Source organism: Panthera pardus, unplaced genomic scaffold (genome assembly GCF_024362965.1).
Source record: "Panthera pardus isolate Hobbes unplaced genomic scaffold, ASM2436296v1 HiC_scaffold_24, whole genome shotgun sequence".
In the NCBI taxonomy this organism is placed as follows: domain Eukaryota; kingdom Metazoa; phylum Chordata; class Mammalia; order Carnivora; family Felidae; genus Panthera; species Panthera pardus.
In genome coordinates this window covers 99,076,576-99,100,498 of record NW_026526810.1, presented here as the reverse complement: position 1 = coordinate 99,100,498, position 23,923 = coordinate 99,076,576, and the positions used below count along the sequence as shown (strand labels likewise).

At 42.0% G+C, this 23,923-nt stretch overlaps 1 long non-coding RNA gene across 1 annotated transcript; it reads right to left on the bottom strand.

The window, feature by feature from the left end:
• Positions 1-1,682: 1,682 nt before the first annotated feature.
• On the bottom strand, positions 1,683-14,418 carry LOC109268383 (uncharacterized). The gene is made up of 4 exons (XR_002080622.2): positions 14,317-14,418; positions 12,910-12,982; positions 7,664-7,726; positions 1,683-5,108 (listed from the first exon to the last, which is right to left on the bottom strand). It is a non-coding gene; the product is annotated as an uncharacterized LOC109268383 (long non-coding RNA).
• Between the last annotated feature and the right edge of the window lie 9,505 nt (positions 14,419-23,923).

Below are 23,923 nucleotides of genomic sequence, written 5' to 3'. Positions count from 1 at the left end.
GAGACTGAAAACAAGGCTTGTCAAGGAGATGGTGGGGTAGTAACAGCTGCCTTTTTTTCTCACAGAGACTCTCAGAGTAGGTGCTCTTCTCTCTCGCTCAGAGATGATGAAACAGAAACTGAGGAGGACTAGGCAATTTCCCTGAGTTCGCACAGTTAGGGGCAGAGCTGGGTGCCTGCCCAGGTTTATCTGGCTCCAGAGCCCAAGCTTTCAATCACTCTGCCACCTCCAGGAATAATCACGAGAGCAAAAGCCCTGGTTTGTAGGCCTAGTCCTGCCACAAAATAACATGAGACATGTAATGAATCATTTAACTTCTCTAGGGCTTAATTTTCTCTCCTGTAAAATGAGCCTAATAATAATATATGGGGAAGTACAAGTGCTTCATAAACTGTAAAGCACCCTGCCATTGTAATAAGTGTTATTAAGAGCAGCATCAGCATAAGGCAAAGACAATTAACATGCTCTCAGTGGAGAATGAGGATAGATTTCTCTTCCCTGGGTTTTTAGACTCTGTATTGCTTTTATGACCCTCCACCTTTCCTATGTGGGCCTCTCCCTCAGTCCATATACCTATCGTCTCATCTTTCTCTTAATTCAGACCTCCTGCCTTGAGTGAACAAATGAATTCCAGGCTCCTTTTTGTTTTGTTTTAATGAAGTTTCCTAAATTAAAATCATTGTTTCATTGAGACAGTTCTTTGGGTAGCTGAGAAAAAAATATAGTGTCTCAGTTCAGGCTGTTAAAACAAAAGTACCATGGACCCAGTGGCTAATAAACAACAGAAATTTATTACTCACAGTCCAGGAGGTTGGGAAGTCCAAGATCAAGGTGCCAGCAGATTAGGTATCTGGTGAGGCCTGCTTCCTGGTTCATAGATGGCTGGCTTATTCCTGTTTCCTCACATGGTAGAAAGGATGGGGGAGCTCTCTGGAGTTCCATTTATAGGGGCAATAATCCCATTCATAAAGCTTCCACTTTCATGAGCTAATCTCTTCCTAATACCATTACTTTGGGGCTTAGGATTTCAAAATATGAATTTGAGGGGGATACAAGCATTCAGTCTATAGCCTACAGAAAATGGGGTATTGGATCTCTTCAGAAGCTTGTTAAATTCTCCCCCATTCTTTGCCAGTTGAATATCTACTATCAAACTGCAAAAGGGAAACACAACTAAACAAAAGACCAATTTACCCATTTGATAATTTCAGGTAAATCTATTTTGTTTCCTTATTTAGCTTTTGTTCACTTTTTTGGATATCAGCAAAACAATACATGTTCATTATTAGAAGGATTAGAAGTTACCCAAAATAGGAGTGCCTGGGTAGCTCAGTCAGTTGAGCATACAACTCTTGATTTCAGCTCAGGTCATGATCCCAGAATCATGGGATCTGGCCCCACTGCATCCATGCTGAGCGTGGGACCTGCTTAAGATTCTCTCTCCCCCTCTGCTCTACTGCCCTGCTCTCTCTCTCTCTAAAATAAAAAAAATAATGAAATATAAATTAAAAAAAAAGAAGTTACCCAATACATACAAAGAAAAGAAAACCAATAATCTTATATCCAAAAGAAAGAAGCCATTAACATTGTGGTTATTTGTGAAAAACTGGACTTTTACTGAACATTTTGCTTTTTAAACTTAGTATTATGAGTATTTATACATCTGTTAATATTCTTTAAGAACACAATTTTTAATCACTATATAATATTCCACACGTATTTTCCCTATTGTAGAGAGATTGTATTCAGATTGTTTCCATGTTTTTGCTCCTCTCAACAGGGCATAGAAGGAAATCCTTTACTTAAATGTGCACATCTAGTTATTTACCTATGTCCTGAAAGTGAAATGATAAGGTTGGAAAGCTTTCTGTATATAACACTGTATCAGTCAAACAACAGACACTACTGTGAGATTTGATTACAAGGTGTTGGGCAGCCCACAGATTTGTCAGGAAAGTTAGAACCTAAGGCTTAGGTAATGGGAAGCAATGGAGGAAGGCTGGGCAGCCAGAGCCCCAGCCAATGGCTCACTATTGACCCAGTGCAGCAAGAATTCCTCTGCTACTGCCACTGAGGCAGAGTAGGAGCCTGCACTTGCTGCCACTACTGGCCCTGGGCCTGGACATCAGACACCATGCTGGCATCACTACCTCGGCAGCTCCCGGAAACTGGATGTTGCTGTAGCAGCCAGAAAGAGTTCTGCTCTCTTCCAGTTTCTAGGCATGACAAGCAATAGATGCACAATCTTGGGTCATTGCATCTGTGTGCCCAAGCCTAGAGGCTGGGAATGAGAGTAGCTGGTGTGTGTACCTCTCATAGGAAGGGATGAGCCCTGCCTTCCAAGACTCACAAGGTGGGAGAGCCCACTCACTGCCGGTTTGATAGACAAAAATTAGTATCTTCGTCTTAACTTTAATTTGTAGTTATTTGTTTGCTAGAGATGATGGATCTTTTGGATAGAACTACTGGTGGTTTGTATTTTTCTTTTGTTAACTCCTTAATCATACCTTTTGATGCTTTTTCTGTAAGAATATTTCTATTGGGGTATATATATCTGTCTTTTTTGTGAGTACTACTTTTAGTGGTAAGACCATGAACACATTGACAGCCAAATCTGTTTTATCTTTTCCCCAATTTGACCTTTCACTTCACTTAGGAATTTATAATTTTAGAAAAAGTTACATCTACCACCTTTTCTCATTAGGGTTTCTTACTTTGCTTTTAAACTTAGGCCTTCCCTAATCAGGAGTTAGGTAAATATTCACCTATATCTTCTGGCTAATGCAAATACATCTAATTTTTAAATCTTCAGGTGAACTGGTCAGACTGCCGTAAAGTTGCAGAAGGGAGATCTACATCCTAGAATAGGGGAGGAATCCCCCAATATTCAGTAGAGGTAACACAGGAGGGGTGTTCTTTTTCCCTTCTGACTCCTGAGGGCATGTGAAAGCCTACTGTACAAACTGTAGTTAGAAGTAGATAGGTTAGTTAATAGTGCATTCTACCATGACCTTACTTTGGTGAGTTTCCATGTTGTTAGAAAGTGAAAAAATGAAGTGGCTTCTTATTCAGAGTAGTGGAGTTTTATTTTTTTTAAGGTATACTATTGTATAACTATCTGACATTTGAGTCTCCATAGCAGAAACTCCCTTTATCCCCAGACTATATGTGTATGCCCTCAGCATGGTGGGATGGATGTAGGAAAGTACTGAAGAAGATTTGGAGAACATCAATGCTGCCAGACAAAGACAGTGAAATATTTAATAATTACTTGTTATTGACTGGAAGAAGTGGCTCCTGAATCCTTTCCATGTTGTTGTTGGTATTGCAAGAGCCAGTAACTGGCTCAGTGTGAAGAACTGAGGGTGGGTAAGTCTGGGGAAATGCAGCAGAGAGCCCTCCAGAAGGGCAGCAGAAGAATCCAAAACTCCACAGGGAACAGGTGCAACTTTAGAGTTCTGAGAAACAGGCACAAGAACTAATAGCCAGAGGATTCACTTCAGGAACGGGGTGGGCGTAGCTGTTTTAATCGCCTCCACTTCACCCCATCAGTAAGGGGAGGATTCCCGCCCTGGGATTATGGGCATGGCTGTGACACCTGACACTGAACAGACGAGATCAACAGCAGTTTATTGGTCATATATACTTAGCTTGGGGGAGGAGGACACTCCATGCCACACAGAGTCACATGAGGGTTGCACTTGAGGTCAGGGTGAACAAGTGGGGGCTGTGGGAAGCAAACTTTGTAGTATCAAGACAGTGAGGTGCCCCCTGGCTCCCAAGGAAGGATGTGATTGGCTTGTTTGAGTAATTCTGTTGGCTGACAGGGAACTGAATCCTGCACACGATGAATGATAAACAGGTGGTGTGTCTGGTCCCCATGATGAGGAGGGCTGTTTGGCTAAGAGACATCCGCATGAAGAGACAAGGGACGGGAACTTGCAGTTAGGCCACCGGGGAGCCTCTGGACTTTATAACATCTTAAAGCAGCAAACAATATTGAGCCTCCATTTCAAGCCTGACACAATAGCGCTTCAGGAGATTGGTTGGTGTGGGCTCTAGTGGTTAGAAGGAGAGAAAGTCAAATCCTGGGCAAAAGTTACTTTATGCTTTCAGAAATCAGGGATCTCAACGCCAAATGGCACAAGCAAGACAGATTATTAGGACAGATTGGGAGTCAAAGCTTTGAGCTACGAAGGATCCCACCCGTGGTGGCAGTCAGGAGACTGCTTGTTGTCCCAAAGCAGTGCCTGGTGCTGTGAGTAGTGAAGACAATGCCTATGTGTAACCTAATCTGCTCTCCATAAAACATACGTATCCTTCAGCCAACAGTGAGCATGTTGCTCTGTGAGAAAAGGAGAAGGCAAAGTCTCTCTCTGGAGACCCACATGTCACTCAAGTGATGGCAACAATAGAAGGCAACCAAACAAACTTCTGGGGGCTTCCCAGGGATATTTTGTCATAGTCTGACATAAGGTGCTGGGGTGGTACTTTCCACAGAAGCCAGCCGTATCTTGGACCTGGAGTTAGCAGCATAAAGTACAAGGTCCACAATATTCAATGTTCCATGAAGTATTTGATGAGCACTTACCAAACACCCAGAATTCCACATCGGTTGTATAGGATAGAATCCCTTCCCTCAAGGAGCTCCTAATCTGCTCGGCGGCATAACAAAATTTTTATATGAAATGACAACATTAAAAAGCATATAAATATGTTGAAGAGCATGGGGCAAAATGTTATAATAAAAGTCAGAAAATTTTCCTTATAATTGTATTGCTTGTATTCTATACTTTAAATAGCTTACCATACAAAAGACATCATATGGTGAAACACTTTCTTGACCTGTGAGCTGAATCTCTTATGTACCTACAAACTAATAGTGGCTAAAGTTTCTTCATGCCTTAGAATGTGTCCGTTTTACTCCAATTATTTACAGGCACCAGTTAAGTAGGGTTCGGTAGAGAAGTCTCCTCACTCACTTTGCACTTTGTTCCAAGTACACTGTTTGACAGCCCTTAAGCCTGACAGTGTTCAGTCTCTCCAACCTTTCAGCCAACCTTGCTGTGGCCATTTTTCTTGCTCCCACTGAGACACTTCGGAGATACCTAGGGGAGACAATTAGAAGAATACATTGAGATTTGGTCATTTGGATGTTAAGTTGGATAAATCTAGAAGGTATAAGTCACTTGGAGACTTTCCTAATATATTGTTTCTTGTTCCAGACAAATTCCTATCAACAAGGGTAGAGTTTGAGTCAGACTGGGTGGGGTTCTGTCCTTGCCATCCATAGACCTTGATCATATCAATAGCCCCAGAGAATTCTGCCCCAACTCCAGGTCATTCTTGATCCTTAGGTCAGTGGTGAGCAGTCTTGCCTGTCCTGCAGTCACCTGTGGGCCTGTAAATAATATAAGCCCAGCTCCTATCCTCAGAGATTCTGATTTAATCTGGGACTTGTGCTACGAAATCCATGTGTCAGGGTTGAGACGAAGACCAGGCATCTGCTTTAATGTAAAGGGAAAACTTCAAACAGCTATAACTGATCAATAATGTGATCCTTTCTGTGAACTCATTGTTACTGGAAGTTTCCCAGCAGAGGCCAAATTTATGAACAATTACTTCTCTGTCTCCATCATAAAACATAACTATACCCTAAAGCACCTTTTTACATTGTCTCATTAATCTGCACAAATGCACTGTGGGAGAGGTGTCATCATTATTCTCATTTTACAAATGAGAAAAGTGAGATGCAGGGAGCGTAAATTATTTTTAATATCATGAAGGCAGAACTATTGTGAAGATAATTCCTGATCTACTACCCCTCGTGGCCTCAATTCTGAAGACACACCCTGGCTCAGGGAGATGGCTGATAACCCAGACCACCTGTCAACCCATTCAGGAACCCTTAGGTCTAACTGGAGGTTAGAGTGGGTAGAGGTAGGGTCACCAGAGCCAGAGATTACACAGCTGCAGACTTTCTTTGCTAGACCCTTCTGCTTACCCATCTGGGGCCCTTGATTTCTTCTGCTTGGTAGTCACTGAGGAAATAATTACCACCATTTATTAAGGACTTACCATGTATCCAGGATTTTGTGAGCTGATTTATATGTGCTCATTTAATCATTGCAACAGTCCCAGCAGGAAGGTATTAGATCCATTTTAAGATGTAGAAACTGAGGCTGAATGTCTTGCCCAGGATCACATAGCAAGACCATGAATCAAATTCAGATCTATTTGTTGTGAAAGACTGTGCCCTACAAAGAGGTCCCTCTTTGGGTGGCAAGGTTCCGAAGGGCAGTAGGATCTACAGGAGTTAGCTGCACCTTTAGAGTCTCCCACTATCTCCCTATGGAAGCCAATGGGTATTCACATGGCTAGCCCAAGGGAGCATCCTGAAGGCTAGCTTCAAAGATGACATTTCATTGGGATATCTCCAACTGGGACCATTATTAGATTTAAGGAGCTCTAGGATTCCTGGAATTTAACTGCCTTTAGGGTTATAGCTGGTACAAGGCACAATGTACTCAGTTGGAAAGCATAGTGTATGTGTGCACACCCAAGCACGTGCATGCACACACACGATTACATGATATAGAGGATGTCAGGAGCATGGGGTTCTGGCCCTGTCTGCCACTGTACATTTAAGAAAGTCCAGAGAGGAAGTAGATCGGACCTAGGGATTTTTGAGGACATGGTTTTACTTATCAGATAAAGCTTTAAGTCTAAAAATCCTAAAACCAACTCCTCCTTGCCTCACCATCCAACCTCAAGCACTTTTTGGCAGCCATGAATCTCCTCGGGCATATTCACATCACCAAAAACTTTCTCTAAGGGCTCTGGGGCTTCCCAGAGGGGGTCTGGGGTCTGCAGCACTGGCATGGAGGTCCGTGAGATGACACAAGGCTTCTGCTCCTGGGGCATTTAAAGGCCACTGCCACCTTTCAGGGTCAGAGCCACGGGAGCATCAAGACCTCCGAAGGGCACCCTGGTCTTCCTTTCCGAGCTTGGGTGTACAGCCTACTTTAAAGCATTAAATGGAAAATTGTGTCCACTTTTGGCACTCATAATTATACTCTGAGTCCTGAAAGGTGCCTTTTGGTGTCCCACTCCAGTGCTAACACTTAATGTGACATGTGTGTGTCATATCCTCGGGCTGTGCCCTCCCCAGGGCACAGAAGCATTTAGGAACTAGGTGCTCTGGAGAGGCTATGCATGACGGTACAGGCAGCTGTCTCCAGGGCGTTATATTAGCACAAGGCTTTGGACTCAGACAGACTTGAGTTTAAATCCTGACTCTGACCCAAATGACTGTATGTTCTTGGGAAAGTCACATGCTTCTCTGACCTTTGTTTCCTCCTCTGGAAAACGAGGGCATTGATGCCTGTTGTGCAGTTACCTGACAGAGCCTCTGCCTGGAACCTGGCAAGTGCCGAGTGGCACAGAGGTAGTGTGATTTTAGTGGCACTGGGAAGGACCCTCAGGCCAAAACAAATCTTTTCCCAACCAACTTCCTGACTATATCTGGCCTCCACCCCCTCCACCTCCAACAGGGGGAAAGCTCTCACTCTGCTTCTTGAATGGCACCATGCTTTCTCCTAATGCCAGATATTTGTCCCTGTGTTCCCTGTTCCTAGAACCTTGTTCTTCTTGTACTTCCTACCTGTTCATCTGGTTAGTATCTTCCTTCAGATGTCTTCAGTCATTGGCTCAGCCACATCCTCACCTGAGTGATTATATTAGTAAGGTGGGAGAAGACATACATTGTTTAAAGAATATAAGCTTCATAACGGTGCCTGTTTTACTCACTGGTGCCCAGCATACACTGTGCCTCAGTGACTGTTGGCTGAAAGAATGACAGAGGTATTTGTTTAACCTAAAGAAACACGTTTCTCACAAGGCTAGTTCCCTCTAAAATGATGTTATTCAGAGGGCACAAAAAAGACCATGGTCAGATAAGTTGGGACACTGTGGACAAAACAAAGTTAGACAGGTTCCTTCTCTGTGGGACTTCTCAATACTCCAATATGATAATGTGTATTGTGAATTTCTGTTAGGAGAAGGGTCAAAACCAAACAAGGAGCTACATTTGTCATTTACACCCCACTGTGAATGAGTTTAATCAAAACCTGGCCTGGGAGTGAGTGAGTAAGTGATGAAGTAGAAGTTGTGGACTCTGAAGATGAGGAACTCTGCCTCTCTGCCGCCTGCTCCCAAAGTCAGAGCCCATGGGCTCCTGGGAGCAAAATCAAGTCAAGTCTTATACATCAGAGGTAAGGGAACTATTCACAACTCCCCCTTCACATCTGAATCTTGGCCCAGCAATCTCAGCCAGGACCCGAGTTCTCTTTATTTCTGTTCTTACCAAAAGACTTCTTTCTTACATCAGCTATGGAGGGATTTTATCTGTTTGTCATCTTCAATAAAAAGTGACTCTGGCAACGTGGTGTAAGGTTGATGTGTCCCAAGAAACAGACCTGTTCTCTGTCTGGTTTTGTTTTCTTTTATTGCTTTTGAAATCTCGCATTCCTCTTTTCATTGCTGGCTTGGGCTACAGGGCAGTACTGGTTTCACTCAAATGGAATATCTATTTGGAGCTGATTGAAAAAACAAAGCTGGCTAAAAGAAGGGTCAGGCCAGTCCTAAAGACAATTGCAAAAGAAATAAAAGGGCGACATATAAACCAGACGGGTATCCAAAACTTGGTTGGTTTCTATATTCCCAATACTGACTTCTGGGAAACTGTGTTTGAGCACGAGCATGGGGCCAGGCCTGAAACCTCACAATGGAGGCAGCATGTGAATGAGGTTGAATAGAACAGAGCTGAAGTGCCTGCTCTGACTCCTAGTGCTCCCAACATGTCCCCACAGTGACAGGAACAGTATTGAGAGGCACAGCAAAACTGCTAGTAGGAAGGGTTTGTCTCCAGCCCTTCTTTTCCACATCTAGCTGGGGGACTCAGCCTGCTTCCTCACTAAAGGTTCCATTGCTGCTTCCTACCCCAGCCAGCTGGAGGATCCCACTTATTTCCATCCCATTCATTCAAGGTCCTGGTCCTGCTTTTAAAACTAATGGTTTAAAAATGTGACTTCCTCCTATGTAAAGTAGTTAGATTTTAACAAGGGTCTTCTGGCTGACACCAGACAGTGGGAAGTCAGGCACTGGGTGGATCCTTCAGGGTAGATTGTCCTTCAGTTCCCTTCGAGGGCTGCACCGAGGCAGCTGTCTGCTCTGGCTTGGTAAACCTGGCACAGTGACAGGTCTCTGCTGTGCGGCAAAGGTGGGTGAAAGGGCGGCAGTGCACCAAGTGGGACCGAGAATAGAAAACAGCGCATGGAGGTGGTATTTTGTCCATGGATTGGGGATTACTATCCTAAGCAGCCAGGATTTTTCCAGTAGGGTTTTACACAATAAAATAAACGTGTTCTGCACTTTTAGTGTTTAAATAAACATGAAGGATTTATTTCTAGCCATAATGTAAATTGGTGATGTGGAAAGTTATGGAAAGAGAATGCATGCTAAAACTTCAGACCTCCTGGTTTCTGTCACTGCTCTGTGTGCTTAAACAACACTGATTTCTACATAAATAACTTACCTCTTATATAATATCTGTAAGATATTTTATTCTAAGAATTTATCCCTTTTTTAAAAAAGATACTGTTAATGTGAACAAAGTTTATGGAAACTAGCATGAGTAAACCAAGGGCAAAGTGCAATATCTATCTATCTATCTATCTATCTATCTATCTATCTATCTAATTTTTTCCTGCCACTGGAGTTTCTGATTTCCTATAATTTGTGTTTAAAATTATAATTGGACACTGTGACCCAAGATATACATTCCTAAAATATACCCTGGAATAGTGGCTTTCTAACCATTTTTTACTTTGACCTGCAATAATAAATCTATTTTAACTTGTAATCCAACACACACACACACACACACACACACACACACACACTAAAAGTTTAATGAAACAAAGCTTACATTTACTTGTTACATGCAATGTACTCTAGTATTTTATTCTATTCTCTTCTATTTATTTTTCTTTCTTTTTTTAAAAAAAAATATTATTACTACCCACCAGCAGATTGGGACCCCCAGTTTGAAAACACTGCCTTAGAGAAACTCTTGCATACATATGTAAAAATGTTCATAGGAGGACAGTTCAAAGTAGCAAAAAATGTAAGAAAAGTAATCCGGCTGATGATGAACATTGTGGATAGAGTAGTGAAAGGGGTAAAACTTGGGTTGTGGCATTAGGAAAAGACTTTCTGAGGAAATGACATTTAAATTTAGACTAGAAGGCAAAGCCTGGAAAAGAGCATTATACACTGAGCAGGCCTTGAATAGCAAAGAACTTGGCACTCTCAAGGAACTCTGTCAAGCAGAGACAGAGGCTAATGTGGTTGGGTCACAGTGAGCCAAGTGGAGAGACATATGATGAGATTGGAATGGTAGGAGGGAGATAAATTAGGTAGTGCTTTATAGGCAACATCAAAGGTAGCAGACTCTTTTACAGAGAACAAACTGATGGTTACCAAAGTGGGGTAGGGAGTGGGAGGTTGGGCAAAACGGGTGACAGGAAAGGGAGATACAGGCTTCCAGTTATGGAATCACTAAGTCACAGGAATAAAAGGCATACCATAAGGAATACAGTGATATTGTAATAGCGATGTAACTGGACAGATGGTAGCTATGCTTGTGGTGAACATAGCATAATGTATAAACTTGCCAAATCACTATGTTGTACACCTGAAACTAATGTCACATTGTGTATCAACTATACTAAAAATAAATACCTTTATGGTGATGAGCACTGAGTAATGTATAAGATTGCTGAATCATTATATTGCACACCTGAGACTAACATAACTCTGTATATTAGTTATACTTGAGTAAAAAATAAAGAAAAAAGAAACAAACATAGCAGAGTTGTATCCAAGTACAATAGGTAGCCATTGAAGGGCTATTTCAAAATGGGAAATGACATGATTAACTTTATCTCTTCAGTCATTGCCTGGCTCTTTTGTGAAGAATGGATTAGAGAAAAGATTAAGGAAAACCAGGTAAGAAGCTATAGTAAAAGTCTTTGGTGGTTTAGATTGTTGCTAAAGTGGAAACAACTAGAAGTGAATTGATACAGGGGCTATTTTAGAGGTAAAATTGATAGGACTTGATGATGGCTTATTTGGGATTGAAATTGGGGTTGAAGGAGAAAGAGGTGAGATAGGATTAGGGCTATGTCAGGGATGATGCACTCAGTATTCTAGCAAGACCATCTGCAGAAATGAAGATGTCATTTATTGATGTTTACATCAATACCAAAGGGGGAAGCACATTTGAGTGAGTAAAGATTAAGAGTCTGATTTTGTAAATCATAAGTCTGAGGTGCCTGTGAGCCGCGCAAATAGAGAGTCAAGTTAGCAATCACTTATGCAAAGGTGGAGCTCAGCAAAAAGATCGGACTGGAGATACACATTTGAACGTCAACTGCCTATACACATGAGATCATTCTGGGCTGACAGAACAGACCACAAGAAGAGGAGAAAGACAGGGAGAGAGCCACAAGGAGGGCCAATATTCAGAAGCAGTTTGAGAAGGAGGAATCAGAACAGGAGTCTGAGATGCCATGGCCACAGGGTGCAGGAAGCCAGGAGGGTGTGGCCTGATAGGAGACAAATGAGAATGGTTTAAGAACTGGTCAGTAATCAACAGTGTCGAATGCTGCTAAGAAGTTAAATATGATAAGACTGAGAAGTATCTGTTGGATTTAGTGACATAATTGTCACAACTGTAAGAGTTGCTTTTATAGATTGGTGGTGTCGAAGAAGAAAAGGAAGCAGAGATGGTGAGTGCAGTAAGTCTTGTGAGGCTTGGCTGGAAAGAAGAGCAATACAAAGAATACAGGCAGGGGAGCTGGTGTCATCAAGGGAGGTAATTTTTTGTTTGTTGTTTGCTTGAGGTGGAACATAGAAGAATGCTGTTTGGAAAGTTTGGGTGCAGAGTAAGAGGCTAAAGATGCAAAACAGAGAGGGTAACTACCAGGGCAAGGTCCTCAGTTGGCAGGCAAACCACATGTGGCTGAATGGCCTTCACTCAGAGGAAAGACATCTCTTCCACAGTGGGAAAAGGAGAGAAAGAGTGTGTGGGGGTCCAGGAAATTCTGTGGGATTGACGGTTGGGAGGCACAGTCTGATGAATGCAATATTCTCTGTGAGAAATGAATTAAGAGGGCGAGTCAGTTTGGGACACTTTGGTTGCAAATGACAGAATACCCAACCAAAAGCCGCTTCAACAAATAAAGGTTTAGTTTTCTCCCTTCACATAAAGTCCAGGGCTGAGCAGTTAGAATTGTTTGAAATGAATACCTTAATCTGAGAGGATGGAGATAGCTTTACATCCTCATTTGCATTTAATGAACTTACTGTCCTAAACTTGTATCTAAATAGAAATTCTACTTTCCACAGTACAGTTAAATCTGTTTTGTGCAAATTTACAGAAAATAAGAGAGAAAGAGGAGCAGAAGATAATGGGCCCTTGTACATTCAGGCTTACAAAGGATCAGTAATGATTGTTGTCAACAGGACTGCCTAGGAATGGCGCTCTCCGGGATTGTACAATGTTGTAGCAATAGGTGTGAAGTGCATACTAGAATCCACTGCATGTTTCTGTTGGGATAGTCCAAAACATGTGCAATGATGGTAGGTCTAAATAAACTAGTAAGAAAGTGTTTGATGCTGACAGCCAGTTGGAGATGTTCACTTAAGGAAAAAATGAATGCGGATTTACAACACTCAATAATCTTTGGGTAAATAGTAGTGAAGATGTTTTCCTACTAGTCTGGACAGATATATAAAACATTAACTTTGATTCCTGTTTCTTTTACTCTAAGCTGTATTGCTTACCTGTGAGAGGTCAGTATAGAACTTTTCACCTCTTCCTCCTTGAAATCCAACAAAATATACAACTGAGGACCATCTGTAGACACAGATAAAGGAAAGTATTCATCTGATGCTTTTTCACTACTGTGAATGGTGAAGATTCAGAGACTAGCTTTCCTGCAGATTGGTACTGGCCAGCATGCTTTTTTACAATCTTGAATACATGAATCCAAGATAGAGAAATCCTGGAATCTTGCCACAGATAGAACAAGGTACACCACCTTCAACATTTCTTATACGTTATTAAATGAAAATTGTCATCCCTCCAACTGTCACACTCTATATCACAATTCAGAATATTTTGATATGGGTCAAATGCCCCATTTCTAAACTTATGCATCACTTCTAATGGAAATATGTTATAAAGACATGAATTCCTATCATGAGTTTATGATGCCTTAATTAAAGAAAGCTTCTCTGATAACATTTCAGACTTACTGCATCAGAGCTTGCAGCACTGTACAATGTCTCAAAGTAAGACTTTAAAACAGTGAAATGCATGAATTTCTTTATTTCTTTTTTCAAATTTTTTAATGTTTATTTATTTTTGAGAGAGAGAGAGACAGACAGAGCACGAACAGAGGAGGAGCAGAGAGAGAGGGAGACACACAATCTGAAATAGGCTCCAGGCTCTGAGCTGTCAGCACAGAGCCCGACGTGGGGCTCAAACTCACAAACTGTGAGATCATGACCTGAGCCGAAGCCAGACGCTCAACCGATTGAGGCACCCAGGCGCCCCTAAAAAAATTTTAACGTTTATTTTTATTTTTGACAGGGAGAGAGAGACAGAGCATGAGCAGGGGAGGGGCAGAGAGAGAGGGACACACAGAATCCAAAGCAGGCTCCAGATTCTGAGCCGTCAGCACAGAGCCTGACACGGGGCTCGAACTCACAAACTGTGAGATCATGACCTGAGCCAAAGTCGGACGCTCAAACAACTGAGCCACCCAGGCGCCCCATGAGTTTCTTTTATAAAGTCAAAGAAGGAATTGCCAGAGGGAGGTAAGAATAGAGGACCAACAGGACATTTTCAGGTGGATCAGTGCAGAGAAATTTACACAAGGTAATTGAGGATCAAAGCTCATCTTCCCTCGGAAAGGCTTTGTGTTCCCCTGAAGGTTCACATAACAGGCTAAAAACTGCTGGCTTAGCCCAAATGTGATTCCATGTCACTGAAACAAAACCAGGATTTCATAAATAAGGACAAATCAACAATGTTTGCAACAGGTGATCTTCTGAGACTGAGGGAGTCAGAGAAATAGTAGTTGGGAAGAACAGGAACTCAAGCTTTCTAGAGAACAAAAGTAAGATTGCTGGGCCATGTAGACTACCCACTGAAATCTGTAATTGAGATTTTACTGTGATACTAACCTGAATTGGTTTTTTGACTTTTGTGACAATACTCAGTTGCTCAGGCATCGACACAGGGGAGGTGGATGGTGAAGTTCATCCAGGACTGGGGGCCTGTAAGTAGATTCTATGAAAGAAGAGGTTGAGTAAACCTAGCATATTTGCAACAGGGTAATTATAATGATGAGCCCAGGAATCTAAGCCGGTATGGGGGAAGGGAGGCCAAAAGTACAAACAAAAACAAAACAAAACACCCCAAAAAACCAAGGCGCAAGGATCCATGGATCTAAAAGCTCAATAAGGCCAAGCGAGAAAGCTGGAGGGGTGAGATCATGAATAAGAAATGGGATGTTTGAAACTGTGATTTGTGAGGTGATGAATGTTTGGCGGTAGCAAGTGCAGAGTGTTGGAGATAATCAGGAATCAGGAGGTAAAGGAACTGAGATGTAGGGATGCTGGGTAGGTCATGCCCTTGCATAATGAGATCTTCAAGGGTAATGGTGGGAGCCATGTAGACAGGAAATTCCTTCAGTTGGTGGGAGCAAGAAGCAAAAAGGTGATCAGCAGAGTGTTATTACAAGGTGGGTAGGGCATGTCTGTACAGTGTGAACCAAAGAGCAGAGGTGTGTGTTTTTTTCACTTATTCATTTTGAGAAAGAGAGAGAGAGAGAGAGAGAGAGGAAGAGGCAGAGAGAGAGAGGGAGAGAGAGAATTCCAAGCAGGCTTCTCACTGTCAGCACATGAGATCATGACCTGAGTCAAAACCAAGAGTTGGATGCTCAACCAACTGAGCCACCAGGCACCCTGAGAGGTTTTTGTAAGAGTGTAGGATGAAGGGGAATAGTGTGAAAGTGTCTCTGGAGAGCGAGAATACTTCCACTTCCTAACTCTGAGGGGTCTGGTGTTCATCAGATCGCATGAGCTCTTTGTATGCTAACCAGGATTCCACTTGCTCTCCTACAGTTGAAGCAACTTTGTGATTGTTTATAGTTCTCCTGAGTGCTCTCATGGGGTTAACCCTGAAACTTTGCATACCCAACATTGAGAAATAAAACCAAAGTGGAAAAGATGCAGTTAATCCTTGAAAAACACAGGATGCTTGAACTGCAGGGTCCACTTATATGCAGATATTTTTCAGTAAATATATGTACAGTACTGTAAATATATTTTCTATTCCTTATGATTTTTTTTTCATTATTTTCACAGTTTATTTATTTATTTTGAGACAGAGAGAGAGCATGAAAGAGCAGGGGAAGGGCAGAGAGAGAGGAAGAGAGAATCCCAAGCAGGCTCTGCATTGTCAGCGCACAGCCTGATTCTGGGCTCAGTCCCACGAACCATGAGATCATGACCTGAGCTGAGATCAAGAGTCAGACGCTTAACTGATTAAGCCACCCAGGCACCTCCCCGCCTTATGAATTTCTTAATAATATTTTCTTTTCTCTACTTTACTTTTTTGTAACAAAAGAGTATATAACATACAAAATAAGTATTAATTGGTTATTGTTATTGGTATTGGTAAGGCTTCCAATCAACAGTAGGCTGTTAGTAGTTATGTTTTGGGGAGTCAAAAGTTATATGTGGATTTTCTGCTATGCAGGGATCGGTGTCCTTAACCCCTGTGTTCAAGAGTTGACTATATTTAAAAATTCATATTTTCCAAATGCATGGTTGCTTATTTTATAGAGAAAACAATGAGAAGTTCCCAACATTTTTCAATTTTCAGCCACTGTTTTGATACCCCTTTTTCCTGGGTTTAGGTAAGATGTAGACCTTCTCACTCTGTAGAAAAATATTGAAATATATGTATTTTCTCAAATTCTACCAACAGAATAATTTTGGATTCCATGGCCCATACTTACTTTTCCTGTACTTACATGAACATAGTGCCAGGCACAGAGTCAATGGCTAACAAAATATAGTCCTTCTCCCTCCAAGGAGATTAATATGAAAAGAAAGATAGTGTAAACTGCCATTAGATACCACATTCATTTGTTTATCCATCCATACATTGACTTATCCATCATTTATCTATTTATCCACTCATTAGCAAACATTTATTAAGCATCCAATTTGGGTGTAACCCTGCCTTAGCAACTTTGACCATGGTGTACCTGTGGAGATCCATAAACTATAATTATGGGTCTGATCAGTAATTTCTGGTATTCTTTAAAGTAAAAAGTACATTTTATTAATAGTTGACATTTGATAAGAGGCATGCATGTGACCACAAAAATGCTCTAAGAGGCAGTGTAATGTGGCTAAGAGCTGAATTTTGAAGTCAGATAGATTTGGATTCAATTAGACTTCAGGCAAGTTTAATCTCTGTGCTCTTCAATTTCCTCATCTGTAGATTGGGAATAACACTTATGTCACAGAGGTGTTGGAACTGAACACGGTAGTATCCATATAGTGCTTAGGAAATGACGTGATGCCACTGAAAAATAATTATTATGCCAAATAGAAACAGACAAGACTGTACGTCAGCACTCCATCACTTCCTCCTTGCCTTCCTTACTGTAAAATTCAATAACAACCATTTTGAAAAGAAAGGGTATGAAAACACAAGTATGCACACAAATCTGTGAACCTACAGGCAGAGTGGAGCGCCCACTCTGAACCAAGGGGTTCTTGTAGCTTCTGTGACAAAAGGCTATCTTCATTTTACCAAGGAATGAGCTGTTGAGAGCACTAGTCATAAAATCCAGGTGTCTAACAGAATTCGAGTTACTTTGGTGAGATTCTTTACCTGGGGCTGAGAAAGCCACTGGTTCAGATCTAGCAGTGTCAGAATTTTGCCATGTGTCAATTAGTAGGTGCTTCAGCAGAAGCCATTGTGGCTTCACCTGATAATGATAGCAATGAGTGGAGGTTAATTCCTCCATAATGTAGATTAACTAATGCATCTGCTTCCTATTGAACAGAGCTTTTTAACTGCCTGCACATTGAAATGGCTGTGGAGGTGTTAAAATGTTCTGATGCCAGGTTCTCACCCCCAGAGATTCTATTAACTGATCTGGGATGCAACCTGGGCATAGGGATTTTTTTAAGGTGCCCAAGTGACTCTAACAAACAGGTGGTGTAGAGAATCCTGGCCCCGGAGCTTAAGCTTCAACTTAGGTCACAGAAGAGTTCCCATCTATATTGTGAGAAGCAGATGGTCCCTGTACACACACACACACACACACACACACACACACACACACACACACACTCTCAAGCCACCTGCTATCCTTGCAACCTCACCAAGAAACCACAGATTTCATGTTTGGTTAGCAAGGTGGCAGAGTGCAAGACTAAGCTTTTCTATCTTGTTGTTTAGCACCCCGGAGCAGAGCTCAATGCATTATATCATTCTTAGGCTTTTCTCCTGGGCTACAATTATGAAAGTGCCATAGGCAACAGTGCCATGGGCTCTCATCATATGAAAATTCATCAGAGTCTGTTCACAGGCTATGGTGAAAACAGGACATCATGTGGATTGCAAGGTCCAGATTAGGCTGGAGAGAGGAGTGTATGCTTGCTTAGGTCATGAATGGGAACCACTTGCTTTGCTCAGAGCTGGTCACAGTTGTTTCTATGGTCTACACTGTGGAAAGCTGCTGATGCTCATGAGGGTAAACAATTGCTACAGTGGAGGCTTCAGATAATTGTGTGTGTAGAAATCTCTTGGGAGACTTGTTAGTGTGCAGATTCTTGGGCCTTGGTTCCTTTCCCATTCTGATTCATTACGTCTGGGACAGGGTCAAGGAATCTGTATTGTAACAGGTGCCACAGGTAGTTTTCATGCAGGTGGTCCAGGATCCACTGATATTTGAGGACCATAAGCAAATTGGTTGTCAGTTATATTTAACAAATCAAAAACACGAAGTTGCATTGAAGGCGCATATAATCTAGTTGCTGTTAGAAGATGTGTGCATATGCACGTAAGAAACAAGGACCTTATAAGAGGAGATAGGATATTTACTGCTATTCAGAGATGCAAACCAAGCATGTGGGAACTGAAATGAAACAGATGTCACATTTGGCTGAGAGGATCAGCAAAAACTTCATGAAGGAGGTAGTACTGAATTGGACTTGGAAGTATAGATAGGCATTCTGTAGGTGGCAATGGGATAGAGCAGAGAAGAATATTATTGTACTGGAGATGTCAAGTATTTCCTGCCTACCCATAGTCCCTTCTAAGGAGACCTGGTGCACCCACAGCCCTAGCTGATTGGACAGTAGATCTCACCCTCTGATCAGAGTTGATTGGACCAAGTATTGCCATCTGATTAGGGTGAGCCCACTTACAGGCTTGCTGGCTATCTGCCTTTGATATGGCCTGCTCACAAAAATGTGCTCTTCTCTTGGGAATAGGGGACTGGGAAACTGAGAGACTGAGTGACTAAAAAGAAAGGTTATGTCAAGGTAAGTTGTTTGGAGTTATTGGGAATTGTTTTGGGGCATAAAAAAACCCAATTTGTGTTTTGGAGGACTTTCAAAATTGCTATTCAGTATATTAAAGTATACAACTTTATTAAACTAGGTTTAGTGAAATATAATGAAGTGGAATGGAGGATGGATTAATGATGGCAGGACAATTAGGAGGTTACTTTGACCATATAAGGAAAAATTAATAACAGCTAGCATTTATCTAGCATTTATTAGATTCTAGGCACAGTACTTGACAGGTATTATTTCATTTAATCCCAACAACAGCCTTATTAGGTAAACACTATTGGTATTCCCATTTGAAATGGGAAATGAGGCTCAGATGAGCTAAGCAACTTGCCCAAGGTTATGGCTTATAAGTAGTGGAGGCAGAACCAGAGTCTGAACTTCATATGCCTAATTACAGAACCTCTGCTTTGAACTAGTACTCTATGCTCCCCACTTGGCAAAGTGAGGGGCTTATGGCAATGGTGACAATGGGCATGGAAAGAAGAGCATGATGACTGGAGGCAGCATCTACTGCAGCATTGGCATCTATACAATCATGGAATGTTGGGGTGGAAACAAATCTTAGAGATCATTTAGTACCATAGCCTTTCTATAGACAATGCTTTGAAAAGGAGAACATTTCTTCTCCTGTGAGTTCATCAGGCTACAGGCAAAGTTTTAACATGGGAATTAATGTCAAGGAGAAGGGAGAAGAAAGAATCAACAATACTTCCAAAGTTTGGCATCCAGATGGCGAGAGAACAGAGGCAGGATCATGTCGTGATGCTGAGTTTGAGGTACTGATGGAACACAAGGATGAGGATGTCCCATAGACCATAGGCTAAGTTTAAAGATTGGCTGAAGTCATAAGAGAGGGTGAGATCATTAGAGAGACCTTAAATAGAGAAATGAAAGTCAAGACAGAATGAGAGACAATGAGGGACATAAAATAATCCACAAAAAAGTATAGAGAAGGAATAGTAAGAGAGATAGGAGGAAATTCAGAGAGTATATAGTAACTAAAGACAATATAAAAGAAGTTTCAGGAGGGAGAGGAGCCAGTTTCAAATGCTACAAAGGGCTAAGGGAGGATGCAACTCAGAAGGGGTCTTTGCATGATGAGGACATCTTTATCAGTCAGGGTTCGTGGTGGCAAGCAATACAAACCAACTCTGGCTAACTTCAGAAAAGGGTGCGTTGGAAGAATATTGGATAACTCAAAACAGTAAGAATGAAGAACCAGACTAAGAACACTGGCAGGAACCAAAGAAGCTGAGAATTAAGGAACATGATTAGGGTCTTGCCCAAGGAAAGGTCTCGTGAAAAACTGCCACAGGCTCCCCCAGTCTGAGGTATTCGCTGCATTTAACCAGAAAGTTCAACCTCACCCTTGCTTCTATGAGTAATTTCTAACTGACCCTGTCATTGCTTCATTCTTTCCGAAATCAAAGTTCCTTTTGCCTTTTTGGCCAATTCTATTGGCCAGACCTAGATTATATACTCACATTCCCATAAGGAGAAGGATAAGTCTGATCCTCTTCAACTTGCATAAAGGGTCAAAGAAGTCTGTATCTACTAAGCTTCATGAATGGGAGAGTTGTCACATATGAAGGTAGTTCTGTGCTGGATATCCGCAAATGGCCATCACATCACTTGGAACATTTGAGACCATGGTTGCAGAAAAGGTTTTAGTGGCAAAGACTGGTTAAAGAGTGAATGAATACTGGGGTGCCTGGGTGGCTCAGTCGATTAAGCATCTGACTCTTGATCTCAGCTCAGGTCTTGACCTCAGGGATGTTAGTTCAAGCCCAGCACTGGGCTCTGTGCTGGGTGTGAAGCTTACTTAAAAAAAAAAAAAAAAAGAGTGAATGGATACTAAAGCAGTTTTAGCTATAGTATAAACTATTCCCCCAAAAAACGAAAACAAAGGAAGAAACCCTTTAGAATGGGAAAGCCAGAGAAAATTTGTCAGTAAGGAAGGAGGCTTTCATAGAGACAGAGAAGTGATATAGGTCTCATTTGCCACTGGCTTTTCAGCACCTATGACAGGAAGAAGGAAGGTAGGAGAGGGAGCAAGAAGAGAGAGAAAGAGATGCAAGAGAACAAAGATGTACACATATACAGAGCCTGCTGGGGAGGAGAGAAGATCCGGTTGGTTCTAGGCACATATTGTTGGGTTCCTATCACTTTCATTTGTAACTTTCTTTTGTAGCCACATCCTAACACTGTCATGGAAATCGCAGCTCTAATCCCTGACCCTGACTCACACATTTTCTGTTTCTTTTCCCACTGATTTTACAACAGGCACCATGGCCTGATTCTCAGCCTAGTCCAGCACAGCCTGCAGTCCGTGAACTAAGGGTAAGGCATTCTAATTTGCTCTGACGTTTTGCTGCTGCTCTTTGAGTGGGTTAATAGATCTGCCTCAGTGCCATTTACATGGTCTTGGTTGGTCATAATCTCCAACTCTCATTTGTTAAGTCCAGCTAGGTTTAAAAGTTCAGTAGGCATTGATGAAGAAAGTACAGCTAAGTGGCCCTGGAAGAGATTATACACAAGACTTTGATCTCTTTATACAGTGTTCAACATAAAGGGAAAAGGTAGTCCATTGTTGTTAGTAGCTCCTTCCCAGATTCTCTCTTGCGATCCAAAATAATCAAGCCTAAAAAAGTACACTTTTTCTACCTAACTCATTTTCACCAAAATGTTCATAAGATTTAATTACATGACAATGAACACCAAGAACATAGAGCCTCACTCCTTTGTTATGGCTGTCTTTTCATGGAAACTTTTCATTTGCCAGTATCTTGAGGTCTGATGATCCTAGAAAGATTTCTTTAAGATCTAAAGAATAAAAGATGCTCCAAATATGAGAATCTGTGAGTTCCCTATTAGCCTAACACACATTTCTCTCAATTGTGAAATGGAATAAGAAACAACAGGGCAGGAGAGGAAGTTAAGATGGCCAAGTAGTAGGGGGACCCCGTTCCTGCCTCATCCCTTGAACACACAGCTGGATTAACATCAAATCATTTTGAACACCTAGGAAATCCATCTGAGGATTAAGAGAACAATCTGCACAATTAGAGGGAGAGAACATGGCCCGTATGAGGTGTGGAGAAGCAGACTGGGGGAGAGAAAAGCTGTGGTACCACAGAGGGGAGGGAGTCCTTTTCACAGAGAGAGGAGAGAGAGAGAAAGAGAGAGGAGGAGAGAGAGCAATGTGTCAGGTTTGTGCAAGAAAAATTCTTCCCCAAAACCATTGACTGGAGGATCAAGAAGAACTGACTATTGCAAGTTTTCACAAGTAAGTAGTGGAGCTCAAATTCTAAGGTTTTAGAAGTCTGCACCATTCTCCAGAGTAGAGCCAAGCATCTGTAGTGGTGCTCCTACGGAGAAGGAGGGCGGAGGCCCGGAAGTGGACAGTGTGGTGTGGGGATCCCCTAGGTCACACTGGGAGAGAATGTTCCCCTTCATGGAGTACATTTGGAAGAGGGTATATTGCCTCTCCAAGGACAAAAGACCTGGTGGGCACCACTGAGCAGCCATTCATCAGCAAGGGACAGAGGTGTGTGCAGAGGGCAGATAAACTGGTCGCTGCTTTTCACTGTGCTTCACTATAAACTCCAAGCACCTGCACGGCCATGTGACTGCTTTTCTGGGACAAAACTGCATGAGACACAGTGTGCCAAGGCTCTCCTCTGGAGGAATGGAGCAGGTCTGTGCTGTGCCAGGTCCTTTAAGATTTGGAGTTTTGAATCCAAGCCACTTGCCAGAGATAAAACACAGAAGAACTGTGGCACCAGCCATGTTGATGGCCTGGGCACAGATAGGGTGAAGGCAGAGATCTGATAGAAGCCTGGGACATAAGAGGTGATACTGTTCGTTTTTTTTTTTTTTTTTTTTTTTTTTTTTGTGAGGGATTCCTGAACAGCAGCTGGCACGAAGTCCCCGCTCCAGGGATGAGACAACTAGGTGATACCATTTCCACCCCCCCCCCCCACCACCGCCTCCCCCCAGCATGGTCTGACTTCAGTGTAGCAACACAGTGCCCCCAGTGGAGGTTAAAGCTGCTTAAACCAAACTCCACCCCTCTGTGCCCTGCAGGAGCAACTTTACTAGGGCAGGTCTGATGAGAGCCCAGGACCTCTCCCCCAGAAGACCAGTGCAGGCCCCCTGCACGCACCAAGTCTACTGATCACAGAGTGCTCCAAAGCATCAGCTTCAGTTCTGGTGGAAATAGGACCAGGTTTGTTTTTTTTTTTTCCTCCCCTTTGGAATCAGGCTTATAGTTTTTTGTTTGTTTTAATTTCCCTTCCTCTTTTTTTTTGGATCAGGCTTTCTTTCTTTCTTTCTTTCTTTCTTTCTTTCTTTCTTTCTTTCTTTCTTCTTTGGAATCAGGCTTATAGTTTTTTGTCTGTTTGGTCTTTTTGTTTCTTTTCCTTTGTCTTTTTTTTGGATCAGCCCCCCCCCCCTTTTTTAAATCAGGCTTATTTTAACAAACAAAGCAAAGCACACCTAGTTAAAGGTCTAAACATTCCCCACTGCAAGCAAGGAGGAACTCTGCAGAGGACTGACCTGTGGGAAAGAGCTGGCAACACACAACAGCAGAGTACACACAGCATACACCGGAAACACTCCTTGAAGTGCCAGGCTCTGGACAGTATAAGACCCCTTCTTAATATAGCATTACTCTTCGGGACAGGAAACATAACAAACTCTCATAACCTGCAAAAGACAGAAACCTAGACAAAGTGACAAGGCAGAGGAATTCCCCCCAAAAGAAAGATCAAGAAGAAATCACAGCCAGGGATTTACTCAAAACAGATATAAGAAATATATCTGAACAAGAATTTATTTATTTTTTAAAGTTTTATTTATTTATTTGAGAGAGAAATAACAGGGGAGGGTCAGAGAGAGAGAGAGAGAGAGAGAGAGAGAATCCCAAGCAGGCTCAACACCAGCAAGCAGCACAGAGTCCAACACAGAGCTTGTACTCATAAACTGTGAAATCATGACCTAAGCTGAAACCAACAGTCAGACACTTAACCAACTGAGCCATCCAGGCACCCCATGAACAAAAATTTAGAAAAATAGTCATAAGAATACTAGCTAGACTTGAAAGAAACATAGATGACACCAGAGAAACCCTTGCTATAGAGATAAAAACCTAAAAGCTAGTCAGACCAAAATAAAAAATGCTATA